The sequence below is a fragment of the Nerophis ophidion genome, unplaced genomic scaffold (genome assembly GCF_033978795.1).
Source record: "Nerophis ophidion isolate RoL-2023_Sa unplaced genomic scaffold, RoL_Noph_v1.0 HiC_scaffold_337, whole genome shotgun sequence".
Lineage (NCBI taxonomy): Eukaryota > Metazoa > Chordata > Actinopteri > Syngnathiformes > Syngnathidae > Nerophis > Nerophis ophidion.
The window spans coordinates 35,001-45,000 of record NW_026907257.1 but is presented as its reverse complement, the minus strand read 5'-3'; positions in this window follow the sequence as shown (position 1 = coordinate 45,000).

The following is a 10,000-nucleotide window of genomic DNA, read 5'->3' as shown; positions in this document are numbered from 1 at the left end:
GGTCATAGAAGCCCCAGAGTGAGACCTAAACAACCGGGCCGAGTGATGTCATTTGGGGCCCTATTTTGAGTCATTTTGTGGGATTTCGGTGACGCCGAGGAGCGAAGCAGGTGTTCCGGGAGGGGGGTGCCTGTCCCTTTAAGAAGGCCGGCTTGCCGTGGATCTACACCCGGGTAGGGAATTCAAAACAGGTCCCTCTATTTGCTGGAAGTCAGCACAAAATATAGCTGTACATTTGCCCAAGGCTCTAAAGAGGGAAAGGCAACTTTAAGCCTAAAAAGGAAAGCGGGGATTTGGAGCCCTCCGGTGGACTTCCGCCGCCGCTGCACCCTTAGCTGGAAGTCAGTGCCAAAAAAAAAAAAAGAAGCTGCGAATAGTGTCCATGTGCCTGTCCTTTTAGGAAAGCCGGCTTGCCGTGGATCTCCACCCGGGTGGGGAATTCCAAATAGGTCCCTCTATTTGATGGAAGTCAGCAACAAAAAGCTGGAATTTTTCTAAGTGTCAAGGAGGGTGTCGCTTCCAGAAGGCCCACCCGCCTTGGATCGACACCCGGTTAAGAAACATGAAAAAAGTCCCTCTATGTGATGGTAGTCAGCAACAAAAAGCTGGATTTTTTCTAAGTGTGAAGGAGGGTGTCGCTTCCAGAAGGCCCACCTGCCTTGGATCGACACCCGGTTAAGAAACATGGAAAAAGTCCCTCTATTTAATGGAAGTCAGCACAAAAAAGCTGAAAATATGACAGAGTGTCAAGGAGGGTGTCGCTTCCAGAAGGCCCACCCGCCTTGGATCGACACCCGGTTAAGAAAAATGAAAAAAGTCCCTCTATTTAATGGAAGTCAGCAACAAAAAGCTGGAATTTTTCTAAGTGTCAAGGAGGGTGTCGCTTCCAGAAGGCCCACCTGCCTTGGATCACCACCCGGTTAAGAAAAATGAAAAAAGTCCCTCTAGTTAATGGAAGTCAGCAACAAAAAGCTGGATTTTTTCTAAGTGTCAAGGAGGGTGTCGCTTCCAGAAGGCCCACCTGCCTTGGATCGACACCCGGTTAAGAAACATGGAAAAAGTCCCTCTATTTGATGGAAGTCAGCAACAAAAAGCTGGATTTTTTCTAAGTGTCAAGGAGGGTGTCGCTTCCAGAAGGCCCACCCGCCTTGGATCACCACCCGGTTAAGAAAAAAGAAAAAAGTCCCTCTACTTAATGGAAGTCAGCAACAAAAAGCTGGAATTTTTCTAAGTGTCAAGGAGGGTGTCGCTTCCAGAAGGCCCACCTGCCTTGGATCACCACCCGGTTAAGAAAAATGAAAAAAGTCCCTCTAGTTAATGGAAGTCAGCAACAAAAAGCTGGATTTTTTCTAAGTGTGAAGGAGGGTGTCGCTTCCAGAAGGCCCACCTGCCTTGGATCGACACCCGGTTAAGAAACATGGAAAAAGTCCCTCTATTTAATGGAAGTCAGCACAAAAAAGCTGAAAATATGACAGAGTGTCAAGGAGGGTGTCGCTTCCAGAAGGCCCACCCGCCTTGGATCGACACCCGGTTAAGAAAAATGAAAAAAGTCCCTCTATTTAATGGAAGTCAGCAACAAAAAGCTGGATTTTTTCTAAGTGTCAAGGAGGGTGTCGCTTCCAGAAGGCCCACCCGCCTTGGATCACCACCCGGTTAAGAAAAAAGAAAAAAGTCCCTCTACTTAATGGAAGTCAGCAACAAAAAGCTGGAATTTTTCTAAGTGTCAAGGAGGGTGTCGCTTCCAGAAGGCCCACCTGCCTTGGATCACCACCCGGTTAAGAAAAATGAAAAAAGTCCCTCTAGTTAATGGAAGTCAGCAACAAAAAGCTGGATTTTTTCTAAGTGTCAAGGAGGGTGTCGCTTCCAGAAGGCCCACCTGCCTTGGATCGACACCCGGTTAAGAAACATGGAAAAAGTCCCTCTATTTGATGGAAGTCAGCAACAAAAAGCTGGATTTTTTCTAAGTGTCAAGGAGGGTGTCGCTTCCAGAAGGCCCACCCGCCTTGGATCACCACCCGGTTAAGAAAAAAGAAAAAAGTCCCTCTACTTAATGGAAGTCAGCAACAAAAAGCTGGATTTTTTCTAAGTGTGAAGGAGGGTGTCGCTTCCAGAAGGCCCACCCGCCTTGGATCGACACCCGGTTAAGAAACATGGAAAAAGTCCCTCTATTTGATGGAAGTCAGCAACAAAAAGCTGGATTTTTTCTAAGTGTCAAGGAGGGTGTCGCTTCCAGAAGGCCCACCCGCCTTGGATCACCACCCGGTTAAGAAAAAAGAAAAAAGTCCCTCTACTTAATGGAAGTCAGCAACAAAAAGCTGGATTTTTTCTAAGTGTGAAGGAGGGTGTCGCTTCCAGAAGGCCCACCTGCCTTGGATCGACACCCGGTTAAGAAACATGGAAAAAGTCCCTCTATTGAATGGAAGTCAGCACAAAAAAGCTGAAAATATGACAGAGTGTGAAGGAGAGGGTCGCTTCCAGAAGGCCCACCTGCCTTGGATCGACACCCGGTTAAGAAACATGGAAAAAGTCCCTCTATTTGATGGAAGTCAGCAACAAAAAGCTGGATTTTTTCTAAGTGTCAAGGAGGGTGTCGCTTCCAGAAGGCCCACCTGCCTTGGATCGACACCCGGTTAAGAAACATGGAAAAAGTCCCTCTATTTGATGGAAGTCAGCAACAAAAAGCTGGATTTTTTCTAAGTGTCAAGGAGGGTGTCGCTTCCAGAAGGCCCACCTGCCTTGGATCGACACCCGGTTAAGAAACATGGAAAAAGTCCCTCTATTTGATGGAAGTCAGCAACAAAAAGCTGGATTTTTTCTAAGTGTAAAAGTTGGGATTTTTTCTAAGTGTCAACTTTTGGTGTACCAACCCTTCCAAAATAAAGTCGGGATTTTTTCTAAGTGTCAACTTTTGGTGTACCAACCCTTCCAAAATAAAGTCGGGATTTTTTCTAAGTGTCAACTTTTGGTGTACCAACACTTCCAAAATAAAGTGGGGATTTTTTCTAAGTGTCAACTTATATAGTCGGGATTTTTTCTAAGTGTCAACTTATATAGTCGGGATTTTTTCCAAGTGTCAATTTATAAAGTGGGGATTCTTTTCCAAGTGTCAACCTGTAAAGTGGGGATTTTTTTTCCAAGTGTCCACTTTTGGTTCACCATGCCTTCCAGAGTCAAAGAAGCCCCCGAGTGAGACCCAAAAAACCGGACCGAGTGATGTCATTTGGGGTCCTATTTTCAGTCATTTTGTGGGATTTCGGTGACGCCGAGGAGGGAAGCAGGTGTCAAGGGACAGGGGGGTGCCTGTCCCTTTAAGAAGGCCGGCTTGCCGTGGATCTACACCCGGGTAGGGAATTCAAAACAGGTCCCTCTATTTGCTGGAAGTCAGCACGAAAAAGCTGGAAATATGACAGGGGGAAAAAAAAAAGAAGAAGCTGCAATGATGGCAGAGTGTCCATGTGCCTGTCCCTTTAAGAAGGCCGGCTTGCCGTGGATCTCCACCCGGGTGGGGAATTCCAAATAGGTCCCTCTATTTGCTGGAAGTGCCCCCCCAAAAAGCTGTCCATTTCCCCAAGTTTTTAAGGAGGGAAAAGCCACTTTAAGCCTAAAAAGGAAAGCGGGGATTTGGAGCCCTCCGGTGGACTTCCGCCGCCGCTGCACCCTTAGAAGAAAAAGCTGCACTTATGGCAGAGTGTCCATGTGCCTGTGCCTTTAGGAAGGCCGGCTTGCCGTGGTTCTGCACCAGGGTAGGGAATTCAAAATAGGTCCCTCTATCTGCTGGAAGTCAGCACAAAAAAAAGCTGGAAATATGACAGAGTGTCAACTTTTAGTGTAATAGACCTGCGAAAGTCAAAGTCGGGATTTTTTCTAAGTGTCCACTTTTGGTGTACCAACCTTTCCAAAATAAAGTGGGGATTTTTTCTAAGTGTCCACTTTTGGTGTACCAACCTTTCCAAAATAAAGTGGGGATTTTTTCTAAGTGTCAACCTTTGGTGTACCAACCTTTCCAAAATAAAGTGGGGATTTTTTCTAAGTGTCAACTTATAAAGTCGGGATTTTTTCCAAGTGTCAACTTATAAAGTGGGGATTTTTTCCAAGTGTCAACTTATATAGTCGGGATTTTTTTTCAAAGTGTCAACTTGTAAAGTGGGGATTTGTTCCAAGTGTCTACTTTTGGTTCACCATGCCTTCCAGAGTCAAAGAAGCCCCCGAGTGAGACCCAAAGAACCGGACCGAGTGATGTCATTTGGGGCCCTATTTTGAGTCATTTTGTGGGATTTCGGTGACGCCGAGGAGGGAAGCAGGTGTCAAGGGACAGGGGGGTGCCTGTCCCTTTAAGAAGGCCGGCTTGCCGTGGATCTACACCCGGGTAGGGAATTCAAAACAGGTCCCTCTATTTGCTGGAAGTCAGCACGAAAAAAAGCTGGAAATATGACAGAGTGCCCCCCAAAAAAAAAGAAGCTGCAATGATGGCAGAGTGTCCATGTTGCTGTCCCTTTAGGAAGGCCGGCTCGCCGTGGATCTCCACCCGGGTGGGGAATTCCAAATAGGTCCCTCCATTTGCTGGAAGTGCCCCCCCAAAAAGCTGTCCATTTCCCCAAGTTTTTAAGGGAAACAAAAACCAGGGTTGGGGTTGGATGCATCACACTGTAAGTCTCGGCTGCAGCCAGAAGCAAGTATTAAAAAGGTAGACATCAACCATCATTTAAAAAGGGGAAAACAAATCCATTCATCAATAAATCATATCCAAATTTAAAAAAAGAGGCAGCTCAAAAGAGAGGGTGTGTGTCCAGCAGAAAATAGGCATGATAAACAAAGAGGGCTGGGGTTTGGAGGAGGGCAAAATGTCCCGCAGCCGGCCGCCCGAGTTCCGGGATGCCCAGCACGTCCATAACGCACCCCGCAAAGTCAAACTGGAAGTGGAGGGGAAAAAAGCTGGGAAAGAAGTTGAATGTCCTCAAAGTGTTCCAAAATCAGTCCCACGAGTCCCGCAGCTGGCCACCCGAGTCCAGGGAAGCCCGGCACCTCCGTAACAAGGCCCGCAAAGTCACACTGCAAGTGGGGGAGAAAAGCTGGCATAGTAGCCAAAAGTCCTCAAAGTGTTCAAAAATCAGTCCCCCACCAGCCCCGCAGCTGGCCACCCGAGTCCAGGGACGCCCGGCACAGCCGTAACGCACCCCGCAAAGTCAAACTGCAAGTGGGGGAGAAAAGCTGGGGGAAAATCCAAAAGTCCTCAACGTTTTCAAAATCCGCACCCGGGACTGAGTCCAGCAAGTCCCCCCGGTCCCAAAAATGCCATTTTTTTCAAAAAATACCCAAAAAATGCGGGGGCCGGATTTCGGAACCGGCGTACCGCTTTCGGCCCGCGTGCCCTAGATTGGAGACCGATGTCAAAAATGGACGCCGGTCGGGTATTTTTTTCCTTGGGGTCTATAGAGAGTAAATCCGGAGGAAAATTGGCCTTACGAGCAAAGGGAGGGATTTTAGGGGGCATAACGTCCAGCCGCGTGCCTCCCGGGTCCCGGGGAAGAGAAAGTCCAGAAAACTCATAAAATCATGCCCAGCATGGAGATCCACAAGTCCCGCCGCAGGCCCGAGGCTTCCCGGGTCCCGGGAATGACCAAAAGACACCCAGGAGTGGACCATCGAAAGTGGGAGGGAAATGGAGGGAAAGTCGGGAAAAAGGTCCAAAATGGGTTGAAAATCATATGATCCCACCCAGGGTAGAGTTCCACAAGTCCCGCAGCGAGCTGCACGAGCCGCAGGAACACCGGGAATGACCAAAAGGCACCCAGAAGCGAACCAGCGAAAGTGGGGGGAAAATGGAGGAAAAGGAGGAAAAAGTACCAAATTGTTTAAAAATCCTACCCAGGATGGAGTTCCACAAGTCCCGCAGCGAGCTGCACGAGCCGCAGGAACACCGGGAATGACCAAAAGGCACCCAGAAGTGAACCAGCGAAAGTGGGGGAAAAATGGAGGAAAAGGAGGAAAAAGTACCAAATTGTTTAAAAATCCTACCCAGGATGGAGTTCCACAAGCCCCGCAGCGAGCTGCACGAGCCGCAGGAACACCGGGAATGACCAAAAGGCACCCAGAAGTGAACCATCAAAAGTGGGGGACAATTTGAGAAAAAGTTGGAAAAAGGTCCGAAATTGATTAAAAATCCTACCCAGGATGGAGTTCCAGAAGCCCCGCAGCGAGCTGCGCGAGCCGCAGGAACACCGGGAATGACCAAAAGGCACCCAGAAGTGAACCATCAAAAGTGGGGGACAATTTGAGAAAAAGTTGGAAAAAGGTCCGAAATTGATTAAAAATCCTACCCAGGATGGAGTTCCACAAGTCCCGCAGCGAGCTGCACGAGCCGCAGGAACACCGGGAATGACCAAAAGGCACCCAGAAGTGAACCAGCGAAAGTGGGGGAAAAATGGAGGAAAAGGAGGAAAAAGTACCAAATTGTTTAAAAATCCTACCCAGGATGGAGTTCCACAAGTCCCGCAGCGAGCTGCACGAGCCGCAGGAACACCGGGAATGACCAAAAGGCACCCAGAAGTGAACCAGCGAAAGTGGGGGAAAAATGGAGGAAAAGGAGGAAAAAGTACCAAATTGTTTAAAAATCCTACCCAGGATGGAGTTCCAGAAGCCCCGCAGCGAGCTGCACGAGCCGCAGGAACACCGGGAATGACCAAAAGGCACCCAGAAGTGAACCATCAAAAGTGGGGGACAATTTGAGAAAAAGTTGGAAAAAGGTCCGAAATTGATTAAAAATCCTACCCAGGATGGAGTTCCAGAAGCCCCGCAGCGAGCTGCGCGAGCCGCAGGAACACCGGGAATGACCAAAAGGCACCCAGAAGTGAACCATCAAAAGTGGGGGACAATTTGAGAAAAAGTTGGAAAAAGGTCCGAAATTGATTAAAAATCCTACCCAGGATGGAGTTCCAGAAGCCCCGCAGCGAGCTGCGCGAGCCGCAGGAACACCGGGAATGACCAAAAGGCACCCAGAAGTGAACCATCAAAAGTGGGGGACAATTTGAGAAAAAGTTGGAAAAAGGTCCGAAATTGATTAAAAATCCTACCCAGGATGGAGTTCCAGAAGCCCCGCAGCGAGCTGCGCGAGCCGCAGGAACACCGGGAATGACCAAAAGGCACCCAGAAGTGAACCATCAAAAGTGGGGGACAATTTGAGAAAAAGTTGGAAAAAGGTCCGAAATTGATTAAAAATCCTACCCAGGATGGAGTTCCACAAGCCCCGCAGCGAGCTGCGCGAGCCGCAGGAACACCGGGAATGACCAAAAGGCACCCAGAAGTGAACCATCAAAAGTGGGGGACAATTTGAGAAAAAGTTGGAAAAAGGTCCGAAATTGATTAAAAATCCTACCCAGGATGGAGTTCCACAAGCCCCGCAGCGAGCTGCGCGAGCCGCAGGAACACCGGGAATGACCAAAAGGCACCCAGAAGTGAACCATCAAAAGTGGGGGACAATTTGAGAAAAAGTTGGAAAAAGGTCCGAAATTGATTAAAAATCCTACCCAGGATGGAGTTCCACAAGCCCCGCAGCGAGCTGCGCGAGCCGCAGGAACACCAGGAATGACCAAAAGGCACCCAGAAGTGAACCATCAAAAGTGGGGGACAATTTGAGAAAAAGTTGGAAAAAGGTCCGAAATTGATTAAAAATCCTACCCAGGATGGAGTTCCAGAAGTCCCGCAGCAAGCTGCGCGAGCTCCGGGGCCCCCGGGAATGACCAAAAGATACCCAGGAGTGAACCAGCGAAAGTGGGGGACAATTTGAGAAAAAGTTGGAAAAAGGTCCGAAATTGATTAAAAATCCTACCCAGGATGGAGTTCCAGAAGTCCCGCAGCGAGCTGCGCGAGCTCCGGGGCCCCCGGGAATGACCAAAAGATACCCAGGAGTGAACCAGCCAAAGTGGGGGACAATTTGAGAAAAAGTTGGAAAAAGGTCCGAAATTGATTAAAAATCCTACCCAGGATGGAGTTCCAGAAGTCCCGCAGCGAGCTGCGCGAGCTCCGGGGCCCCCGGGAATGACCAAAAGATACCCAGGAGTGAACCAGCCCAAGTGGGGGACAAATGGAAGAAAAGCCGGGCCAAGTCCAAAAAAGTTGGCTTTTTTGCCAAAGTGTCAACATGCGTGATTTTGTCAGAGTGTCCACTTTTGGGATTTTTTCTAAGTCCAACAACGAGAGAGGCCTGGCCTCCAGCCTGTCTAGCCTCTTCCATGAGACACTTAGAAAAAATCCCGTGCAAAAAAAGTGGATTTTTTCTAAGTCCAACAACGAGAGAGGCCTAACTTCCAGCCTCCTTAGCCTCTTTCTTCCGTGGAGCAAAAGTTGGATTTTTTGCCTAAGTGTCAACATGCGTGATTTTGTCAGAGTGTCCACTTTTGGGATTTTTTCTAAGTCCAACAACGAGAGAGGCCTGGCCTCCAGCCTGTTTAGCCTCTTCCATGTGACACTTAGAAAAAATCCCAGCCAAAAAAAGTGGATTTTTTCTAAGTCCAACAACGAGAGAGGCCTAACTTCCAGCCTCCTTAGCCTCTTTCGTTCACATACTTAGAAAAAAATCCCAGCGCCAAGCCCAATGCATTTCAATGGGATTTATTTTTCGAGCCGGATTTTTTCTAAGTCCAACAACGAGAGAGGCTTGAGTTCTAGCCTACTTTAAGCCTCTTTCGATTTTCCCTGTTTTTACCAGGTCTACCAAAACACCCCCATCACGTTAGTAGGTGCGCCAGGCTTAGACAGGCCGAATTGGCAGGAAATGTGTCCGAGTCAAAGTGAGCTATTTTGGGACTCAAAAGTTGGATTTTCCCCCTCTTTTCGATGGTTCTTTTTTCGAATGGTTCTTCCAGGCTCTGAGGACAGGGGCTCACGCGGACATGCGTGGCCGCCTAGGGGGCGCTATCTCGGACACATTTAGGGACATGGACACCCTGGAAGAACAAACATAAAAATTTTTTCGACCTGATTTCAGACCAGCCTCTTTCTTAAGGACTTCCAGGACTCGAGCGACAGGGGCTCGGTCCTGAGTGCGCGCCCGGCCAGGGGGCGCTATCCCGGACACATTTCGGGACATTTAAACCATGGATGGACAAACATAAAAAATTTTTCGACCTGATTTCAGACCAGCCTCTTTCTTAAGGACTTCCAGGACTCGAGCGACAGGGGCTCGGTCCTGAGTGCGCGCCCGGCCAGGGGGCGCTATCCCGGACACATTTCGGGACATTTAAACCATGGATGGACAAACATAAAAATTGAAAGACCTGATTCGACCCAGCCTCTCGGGGCTTTTCCCAGGGCCGGAGCGACAGGGGCTCGGTCCTACGGCGTGCCCGCCTAGGGGGCGCTATGACGGACACACCAGGGGACACGGACACCCTGGGTGGACAAACATAAAAAATTGAAAGACCTGATTCGACCCAGCCTCTCGGGGCTTTTCCCAGGGCCGGAGCGACAGGGGCTCGGCCCTATGGCGTGCCCGCCTAGGGGGCGCTATGACGGACACACCAGGGGACACGGACACCCTGGGTGGACAAACATAAAAAATTGAAAGACCTGATTCGACCCAGCCTCTCGGGGCTTTTCCCAGGGCCGGAGCGACAGGGGCTCGGCCCTACGGCGTGCCCGCCTAGGGGGCGCTATGACGGACACACCAGGGGACACGGACACCCTGGGTGGACAAACATAAAAAATGGAAAGACCTGATTCGACCCAGCCTCTCGGGGCTTTTCCCAGGGCCGGAGCGACAGGGGCTCGGTCCTACGGCGTGCCCGCCTAGGGGGCGCTATGACGGACACACCAGGGGACACGGACACCCTGGGTGGACAAACATAAAAATTGAAAGACCCGATTTGACCCAGCCTCTCGGGGCTTTCCAAGGGCCGGAGCGACAGGGGCTCGGTCCTACTGCACGGCCGCCTAGGGGGCGCTATCACGGACACATCAGGGGACACGGACACCCTGGATGGACAAACATAAAAATTGAAAGACC